We start from the raw sequence: 9,714 nt of genomic DNA, 5'->3' as shown, positions 1-9,714 counted from the left end.
ACCTGGGCCGAGTGGTCCTCTCCTGTTGCCAGGGAGAGATGTTATATGGTGATCAGAATTAACTGAGAAAACAACAACCAAGTTTCCCTGTTCCATCTTGGCACGTCGATGGAAATGTGGCTAGGTTATAAAAAACTCAGTAAGCTACTTTATACTTTGAGTCAGAGAATTTTCACTGATACAAAGAAAAAATGATTATAAATTAAGAGGGATGTTTGATCAGTTAAAATGAACAAATGCATTTGCTATACCCGATGCTGTGTGTTTAAACCTTTCCCTAATAAAGCGTTCATCTTTGCTTCCTTCACTGTTTCCAGTCAGTTTTCATTCCTCCTCTCTCCTGGGCACACCGCCTTTCGGCCACCCATTCACTCTCCAATCCGCCTTCATTGACAGCCGTGTGGGACGCGCTCACCCTGACCCATCTGGGATGCAGAGAAAACCTTGTTTTCTTTAGGTTGTTTGCAGCTTGGAAGTTGAGCAGAAACAGACCCCAGTCTTCTTCTTTCACTGGCCCAAGCAAATTCCTTTTTTAAAGAAAAGTTATTTTAGCAATAAGGAATGGATGATTAAAGAAATGGGATACTCTTTAAAAATGTTATTTTTTTCCCCCATAGACATGCTTTATACGACAGCTGGTTCCTGGGATCCTGGTCTTGGGACTGTGGGCGTGGTGACTGTTTCTTGGCCCAAAGACAGATTTCAAGCAAGTACTTGCTTTATCCCCACCCATCACGCTCCAGAAGCTCGCCTGCCCGCAGGTGACTGACTTTTGTGTGAGTCAGCCTGTGGAAGGCCCAGGGGAAGTGCACACAGTATTTTTATTACAGGACTGTCCTTCTTAAAACAGAGCCTGGGAGCCTGTGGTTTGAGTTATAGAGCGTCTCATGAGAGTTCCTGGCATCTGGTTTGACAATCATCTTTTTAAAAATGTAGTCTTTTGTGAGCTCATGGCCCAAAATGATACGGTAAAATTGATGCTGTGGAGACTCGCAGCTGCGTTAGTTGCAGTAGTTATGCAAGTAGGAGAAGAGAATAAATCACAGTGAACACTGGAGAGATGGGCACTGGACAGGTGGACACTGGGGGGTGGATGAAAGGGAGCTTGTCCATAGAAACCCTAAATGCTGTCTGTCTGCATAGTAGCGGCTGAAGTGACACCCCCTCCAAAAGATGTGTGCATGTCTTCATTCCCAGACCTGTGACTGTGACCTTAATTGGAAAAAGGGTCTTTGCAGATGTGACCAAGTGAAGGATCTGGATTTGAGGTCCTCCTGGATCATCGGGGTGGCCCTGAATCTAGTGGCAGGTGTCCTCATAGGAAATACACAAGGCGGAGACCCAGGAGGAGAGGAGACCCTGGGGCCGGGGGCAGAGGCTGCAGCGATGTGGCCAAAGCCAAGGACACCAGAGCCGCCGGAAGCCGGAAGAGGCAAAGGGCGAACTCTCCCCGGGACCTCTGGGGAGAGCACGGTGCCGCTGGACCCTGATCTCAGACTCGGGCCTCCAGAACTGACAGAGGACGTATTTCTATTGTTTGAGCCACCAGGGTTTGATGACTTGTTATGGCAGCTACTGGGAACTAGTTTATTTATCCATCTATCCACCTACTTACCTGTATCACCTAACATCTATCTAAATAGCAACACTTACTCTTGCACGGTAGTCTCACTTTTTGTTGATTCATTCTCATTTCTTTAATTACCTGTATTTAATTATTCCATGAGCACTAAAAATAGTTTACCTATTAACTGAAAAACTCATAAATTCTAATCCTTCTCAGTTTGAGGTGGTATGCTGTCTCTCTATTCCAGTTTATTACACATATGCACATATTAAATTTGTACATATATGGTAAAAAAAAAACCTTCGTTTTCCATCTGTGCCACCTGTGGGCACTTTTTAATGTTGTCTCTGTTAGATCTCAGGCCTCGAAGAAAAGGACACCATATGCCTTAGATTCCTTTGACTCCAACTGATCACAATTTTCAGGTATATTCTTTTGACTTAAATTAAAAATGTCTGAACATGTGTTAAGAGAGTAACGAAACCAGGAAACTGAAATGACCCCAGTAAACCTGATTCTCTTCCATTTCCCCTTATTTCAGCCAGTGACACAGGGACCCACCTAGGCCCCGTGTCAGCGCCCAGCAGGCCCTTGTCCCCTTCAGGAGGCGCTTCCCACCCTTTGATGCCCCCACCTGTCCCTCTCACCTTCACGGCACCAGCTTCTTCATTCCAGTTTCCCCACCCTCCCCCGAGTCCCTGGCCTCCCCTCCACCATCACACACGCGCACACCCGCCCCACTCGTGAGCACACACGGGCACACACATTTTCAGGTGAATCTGGGCCGCTAGTTACAGGGACCGGCCATCCTGGCCAGGTCAGCATCCCAGTGGGTCCCGTGAAAGGAGCCTCGAGCCCAGCGGGACTCCTGAAGGACCTCCTGGAAGAAGCCATGGCTGCTCTTCTCATGGGGCCGCGTCTGAAAGCGTGAGAAAGGCCGGGGACATCCTTCGCCATTTCACACCCCAGCCACAAGGAGAGGGCTGGACCCAGACGGGGGCCAAATGCAAAGGGAGGGGGGAAGAGCGCCCCCTGACCCAGAGGTCCCACGGTGGAGCCGGCCCCTCCCAGGGCTGCGTGTCCCTCCGCTGCGGCCCCCCTCATCTTTGGCTGACTGAGCGGCAATTTCACACTTTCCAGTCGAAGCTGTCCGCACGAGTGTGGCCGCTGCCCTGATGGACATCCTTCCCCTGGCTCCCATGATCCTTGGCAGATCCGACCCTTCATGCCGATTTCCCTGTCTCTGGTCCCAGCATCACCTGCCGCCTCCCGTCCCCTGCAGGCGGTCTCAGTCCTCGGGAGCTCCTGGGGCAAAAGGTGGTTCTACCCTCAGGCCTCCCCGGTTTATCCAGTCGCCAGAAATACTTACTGAGCACCTGTTTCCTGAGCACTGGAGACTTAGGCTTGAACCAACAGGCAAAAGTTGCTGCCTCCACGAAGCTCGTATTGTAGGAGAGGTGAGGGGGAGGGCAGAGCATAACTAAAGCTAAAAAGATGCAAAATATGTGCAGACACGGAAGCTTCGAGGTCCCAAGGGACCTCAATGCACTCAAGGGAAACGGACACATGTGCTTAAAACACCGTACAGGACTGGTCATCAATGCAGCAGCGCTCGTGATTTGTTGTTGTTTAGTTGCTCAGGCTCTTGTGAGCACGTGGACTGTAGTCTGCCAGGCTCCCCTGCCCTTGGAGACAGTTCAGGGGAAGGACGGGCAGGGGAATGGCTCCAAGGTCTCTCCTTAGTTACCATCCACGTCAGTCCATCCAAGGACCGTTGGGCTGTTTCTGCCAAAGACAAAGGAGGATGGAGTCCAGGTGCCAGGTGAATGCACCCGGAAGTTCTCTTCCACAACTCTCTTCATGCTTGGCTTGGAAGCAAAGAATTCCAAGGCCGCCCCGTGAGTTACTGTGGTGCACTAAATTTTTCTTGGACAAAACCCACTGGGCCAAGTCTTGGATAGCTATCAGGAACAACACCAGAAAGGTCAAGAAGAAATCTCTCTGTACTTTTGAGCATCAGGTTGACCTTCTTCCAGCCGTAGACCTTGCTGACGCTGCTCCTTGAGGAGCCACCCTTCAGCCAAGTAACAACTTCTTTTGCCATCAAGACCCGTGAGCCGGGGACGGTCAGTCAGGATGTCCCCTCTCCTCCCCAGCTTAGCTCGCCATGCCGGTCACTCCTGCGTGTGTGGGTGGCCACGCAGACTGCAGGGAGCTGTGTGTCCCTGGAGACGGGGGCACTGGGAGCCTGAAGCCATTTCCCACCCAATCCCATCCATGAAAAGCCTCCACGTCTTCCTCAACGATTGGAGTATTTTCAGTGGATCCATGCTCTTTGTCCAAAATTGTACCGCAGTTGCCTTGGTTCTCTGTTCCTCTGGTTTATTGTTTATTGTTCCTCTGATTCATTGCCTCTGGTCCTTGGGGCTGCACCCCTGTTCTCTGAGATTCACCAGAAAGTCTCCAGGGCTTGACCAGGATTACACATGTGCACTTGCACGCCAGAGCGGCCTGGCCCACTTAGGGGACAGCCATCCAGGCTTGAGGCCTGACTTCGTGTCCAATCTTAGACGTGTTTTTAATGGGGAAGGGCGGCTGACTGAGTCCAGGAGGATTTGGGCAAACAGTCATCAGAGAACAAGAGCAATGGTAGCTAACAAATGTCGAGCACGTGCTGTGTGTTAAGTGTGTGAGACGGTTCTCACCTCAATCGTTTGGCAATCCAGGTCAGCAGCACGGACGTTTGAGCGTTCAGTTCCCGCCCCAGGGTTCCAGACTAGAGAGTGACTGTGGATTCCAGCGGGAGTCCAGTGATGCTGGAGCTTCAGGTCTGCGCGTCTCGCCCATAGACAATGGCCACATGTTTGTTCCTGGTACATATTGATCTGAAAACCACCACGACCAAAAGTGGGCAGGTCCCAAATACGTACTCCTCTCCACGTTGGAAAGAAAGGTGGTAGAGACTGTCTCTGTGCCGTATCAACCCGCCCACCTGCCCCCGGAATTCCTGCCTCTCCCGGTTCACTGCTTCTCTCTTCAGGAGAAACACGCTTCTCCAGGGGCCTCCATGAACACTTGCAGACGTTCCACGGGTCTCAGTAACAGGCTGGGGCTTCTTTTTTAATACTCACGGGTAGCTGGGGCCTGGAGAGCTTTCAAAGCCCCTGATTTCACCGGCAGACTGGGGATGAAGGGGCCAGGGAGGGGGGAAATGGCGTGTGACCAGGCTGAGCCCCGTGTGTTGGCTTTGGAGGACAGTGTACCCTCGCTCCAAGGACCTTAATTGGCTGATAGAGCGACTGCTTCAGCCAAGGGTCCAATTAATACCCAACATTTGAGGGTTGGTTTTCCAACCCCAGTTAGATGAGTTTCTTGGCATAAAGAGGTAACTGCTGTAAATGCAATTCATTTCCTTGACTCTGCACCCGCTCTGTAATGAAAGGGTATCACTCTGTCTGGTTAATTCCAGACAAGGTTCTGTGAGCAGATGGGGAATTTGGATTTTTGAATTTGAAAAAAAAAAAAAAGCCTAAGTGAGTGTGAGTTTTATGCAGTTACCTTGATACTTCTTCCATCTCATGGAAAACGTACCAAGTTCCAATATCGCAGAAGGTGGACTGGGAGAGCGGAGCCTGGGAGGGCTGAGGTCTGCTCTGCTTCCATCGGCGGTCAGTCCGGGGAGCATGCCCTGAGCCAGGAAACCCTGACTCTGCCCCTGGCGTGGAAGGTGCCCTCGGACGCTGTGGTCACTGCCGGGAGGAGGCGGCTCGAACAACAGCCGCGGACAGACTGGAAGCTGCCACTTCTTGGTTGTGAGCACTTAAATCGCTTGATCTGCTCCATAAAGTTGGGGTGATAACACTGCCCCGTGTTTCAGGGCTGACATCAAAGAGCACACCTGGGAGTTCAAGGCCAGTCAGTGTCGGCTCCCTGCCCCTCCCTCTCCCAGGTGCCACGGTCAGCCTGGCCTGCGGGCTCTGATGCTTCACGCTGTCCTGGGGAACCACAAACAGAGTCATGCTCAGCTCCAAATACCAGCCCCACAAGAGCAAACTTCAGAAAACAAGCTTGTGAGACAGCGCTGCCCCCGATCACCTCCCGAGCATCCAAGACGTGCTGTCCTGCGGCCTGAATTCCAGTGTCTCCGCTTGCCCTGCGTTCTGCGGGCCGCCCGCTCACCACTGCTCTTCGCAAGGCCCGCCCTGGGCTTCCTGTCCTCTTTCTCTCGTTTACCAGGTGGAATGAAGCCTGTTGTCAAAACTTCCTTCCCCTCAGTTCACTCTGGCCTGACTTTGCAGGCTGCGAGTGCCTTTATTCAGGCTGCAGGAAAGAGCGCTAAACCAGATGTCGGGGGCCTGGGTTTCTGGAAGCCATTCCCCTTCTCTCCAATGAGACGTGTGACGTGTGAAGAGGCGCCCCTGGCATGAAGCCAGCCCTGCCGCGCACGCGGGCTCACTCACGCCTGGCCCCGCGCGCCCCGCCTCGGTCTGCAGGGCCGGCTGCGCCGGGGCGCCTGCTCGTCACGCCTGCGCTTCCCCGGGCTCCCCGGCTCCCCTGGTGTGTCTGCTGTGGGTCATTCAGTAGCTGAGGTCTCCTCATTACGGGGAACCCACAAAGCGCTGGAGTTCGTCAAGTGGTCCAGCCCAGGCCAGTGTCATTTTGTTTAGAAAAGAAAGCAAGTTCACTCAAGGACCCATCCCTTTCTTCTTGACTTCTGCAATGATCCCTGAGGATAGGAAGCGGGTCGCTCTGCAGCAGTCCCCACAGGCCTGGCCTTTCCTGGGGGGCTCCCCCAGCTGAGGGGCTGTCTGTGGGCGCCCACCTGGGCGTCGGGCCCGCGTCTCCGTCTCCTCCCCTCCTTGGCTCCTCTGCTGCAGCCAACGATGCTCCTGGGGAGGAAGGCGCATTCTACTCTGCTCCCCAGATGTTGCTCTTTGGAAAATGGAGCCAAGGGGGACGAAAGGCCTTTATTCATCTGTTTGTGCATTTCCTCGACAATTCTTTGTTGAGCATCTGCTGTGTGATGGGCACTGGTGGGTTGAGATGGGGGCGAGCGGCAGGCAGGGACAGGCCACAGCTGTGCTGTAAATGGTCTTGTTTGTTGGGGTGAGCACGGGGCCCCCAAGACCTCCCAGCGAGGCGGAGGACCCTTCCAAGAGGGAGAAGGGCCTCAGTACAGACCTGAAGGGGGAAGGGAGCCACCCTCCATTGGGTGGGTGGGCAGGAATGGTGAGCGGAGGAGGTGACCGGTGAGAACTCAGGCAGGTAGAGAACTCTGGGGCGCCTAGGGGACGTCGGAGGCCGTGGAGGAGGCCGACTCGGGGCTGGCCAGGGCCCCGGCCTGCTGAGGGCCTCTGAGGTCAGGACTGAGTGCTGGGCTCTGGAGCAACGGCTTCCAGCATCCAAGGAGAGGTCTTTTCCTCAGCCACTGCCGTCTCCGGCCGCGTGTGAGGCATGAGGCTTCCTCGATGGCCTCGTTGAAGGTGTGGAGCAGGCCCTACCCCATCCTTCGGAGAGAATGGCTGTGAGACCAGAGTGATGGGGACCGCAGGGAGCTCGCAGCCAAGCAGACGCCGCTGGGGCCACCGCAGAGCTTCTGAGAGACGCCCTGGAGCCCAGGGCTCCCAGACGCGGTGAGGAAATCCTAGAGCCAGAAGCTCTCTCTATGTGTGGGCTAGTCTACCCGAAGCTTCTAGACTTTCTCTCTTAGCTCTATCCCATGGGCACCTTCCAGCCCCAGCCAGCTACCAGTCATGCTAGAGGGATGGGCGCTCGTTTGCCTGGGGCGAGGGGGCCAATGCCAGCTTATCAGCCCTGAACTGTGGGAGCTCTGGGTAAACCGTGTGAACCCGTCACCCCAAGAATGTTGATGCTGTGCCAAGACTTCTGTGTTGTAGGCTCATAGTTACTTTCTAAAGCAGTGCTTTGAGGTAAATATTATTATTTCAGTTTCAGAGAATTCCTAAATAAAAGATGAAATGTGTTTCCCAAGGCCTCTTATCTAGGGAAGTGACAGAGTCTGCGTTTCAGTTGGGTTGCCTGGTTTAAATCCAGCCTATCAGTTATCTGTTGCTGCGCGCTCGCCGGCTTAAACCAACAGTAAAGGGTGATTAACTCACACGTGCTGCAAATCAGGCACTCAGGAGCATCTCAGAGTGCGGTTCTGGCTCAGGGTCTCTCGTGGGGTCACGGGCCAGGTGTCGCTGGGGTGACAGCTTCTGGACACTGGCCTGGGGTGTCGGGAGGATGGAGGACCCGCTTCCAGATGGCACCTCGCACGGCCATTGGCAGGGGCGTCAGTCCAGGTCCTCTCCATGACCTCCCCTCAAGGTCCTCCCGATACGGGCCGGCGGACTTGCGGGGCGTGGTCCCCAAGAGAGCAAAGAGGAAGCCACAGTGTGTGTGACGTCCAGCCTCAGGGATCACACCCTGGTGTTTCTGGAATATCCTGTTGGCTGTAGCGCCAGCCCTGCTCCTCCGAGAGGCTGGCACCACGCAGGTGAACACAGCGGGCGGGCGGGCAGGCGGGTGGCCCTGGGGACCATCTGGCCCCTCGGACTCGGTGTGTGTCTCTCTGTCCAAAGCTGCCAGGAGCCTCCACCCTGGGTGCGCCTTGGAAGGGAGACTGCAGGCCAAGACGTGAAACACGCACACACGTGCGCGTGCACACTCATGAGTATCCATTATACTGTAAATGCCATTGCTCGTAAACCCAAATGAGGGAACTTTTAAGATACTCACCCTCTTGGTAGGCTGTGTGTTATCTTGATGTTTATCTTAATGTTTCCATTACATCAATATTTTTATTTTGAATATTAATTATGGATGATCATACCAGATTTTTAAAAATTTTATAATATGAACCCATACCAAACTGTTATAATTAGGAGAAGGTTATTGTTAAAGCCATCTTTAATGTATACATATCAAAGCCTGTATGATGACTCCTACTTGGAATTCTTGGGACCTCACAGGAAGCAGTCTGTCTAGATGTTTCAGAAGGCAAGCAGTATGCTGTTACTGACACAATTATATGTAGAATTACACACTCCATTGTAAGTACAAATGCGTGCCATTACCTGGAAGTCAAATCAGGGGAAGATAAGAGGTGGAGAAACCACGGATGACAACCACAAGACGCTGGACGGCGGAGAAGTGGGGAAGGCTTGCAGCGAATTTTACTGGGTCTTAGCACCGAGTGGCTGGGTGGTCCACGACAATTTAAAGGGGCGGGAAAGCCACACTTTCTGAACCTTAGTTGCCTCATTTGTAAAACAGAGGAAGGTTGTGACACTATGCTTTCAACTCCACAGAGCCGTTGGAGGAAACAAAGATGAGAGACCCTACGTGAACAGGCTGGGGGCCGGCGTGTCCCGGCCCAGACGCAGGTGCTGGCTGCCGGCCTGTCTCAGGCAGCATCGTGGAGGCCCCAGGACCACGCCCGACGCTGCTCTGCTTGGAGCCACACGCCTCGCTCCCGTCGGCAGACCCCAGGCCCCCGCGTTTCCCCTGTGCCTTCCAGCAGGGCAGGCTCTGCGGGGGGCATGTGCTGGGCTCTCGTGCCCGGATGGAAGCTCGGGAGGGCTGGTGTGCCAGAGGCCCCTCACCTGGGGCTGGCGTCCACTGGGCCAGCGTCAGGGCACAGAGGCTCCCAAGGAAGCAGGTCCAGAGGGCCCCAGGCGGGAAAGGCAGCGTTGACGTAAACCCATCATGCTGTTCTCACATCCTTGCCGCGCTAGCTGGCCAAAGCCAAGTGGAGAGTTGTGTTTCATCGACAAACATCTCTTTCTCACTCCTTTTCGTATAAAACTATCCCCAACCTGCCCGAACTGTCTGGAAGCCATTCGTGTGTCAACAGCAGGCAGTTTTATGGGGACAGCTGGAGCAAATTCCCCGCTTGGACTCTGGGCGGAAAATGAGCTGCTGCTAACGACGCCCAACTTAGAGCCCCGAGGCCCCCCAGGTGTTGGGTCTCAGACCCAGCTTCCACTCCGGTCCAAAGGCTGGGTGCGGGCAGAGGGGTAACAGCCCCAGACTGCAGCATCTGCCAGTTTCCATGCTGTAAGTGTTCACGGCCAGGATCAAGGCACTGACACGTTATCACGTTGCATAGCTGGTAAGAGGCGGAGCGTGTGTGAGCCCGCTCC

The sequence above is a fragment of the Muntiacus reevesi genome, chromosome 20 (assembly GCF_963930625.1).
Source record: "Muntiacus reevesi chromosome 20, mMunRee1.1, whole genome shotgun sequence".
Taxonomy (NCBI): Eukaryota; Metazoa; Chordata; class Mammalia; order Artiodactyla; family Cervidae; genus Muntiacus; species Muntiacus reevesi.
This window is presented reverse-complemented; position numbering follows the sequence as displayed.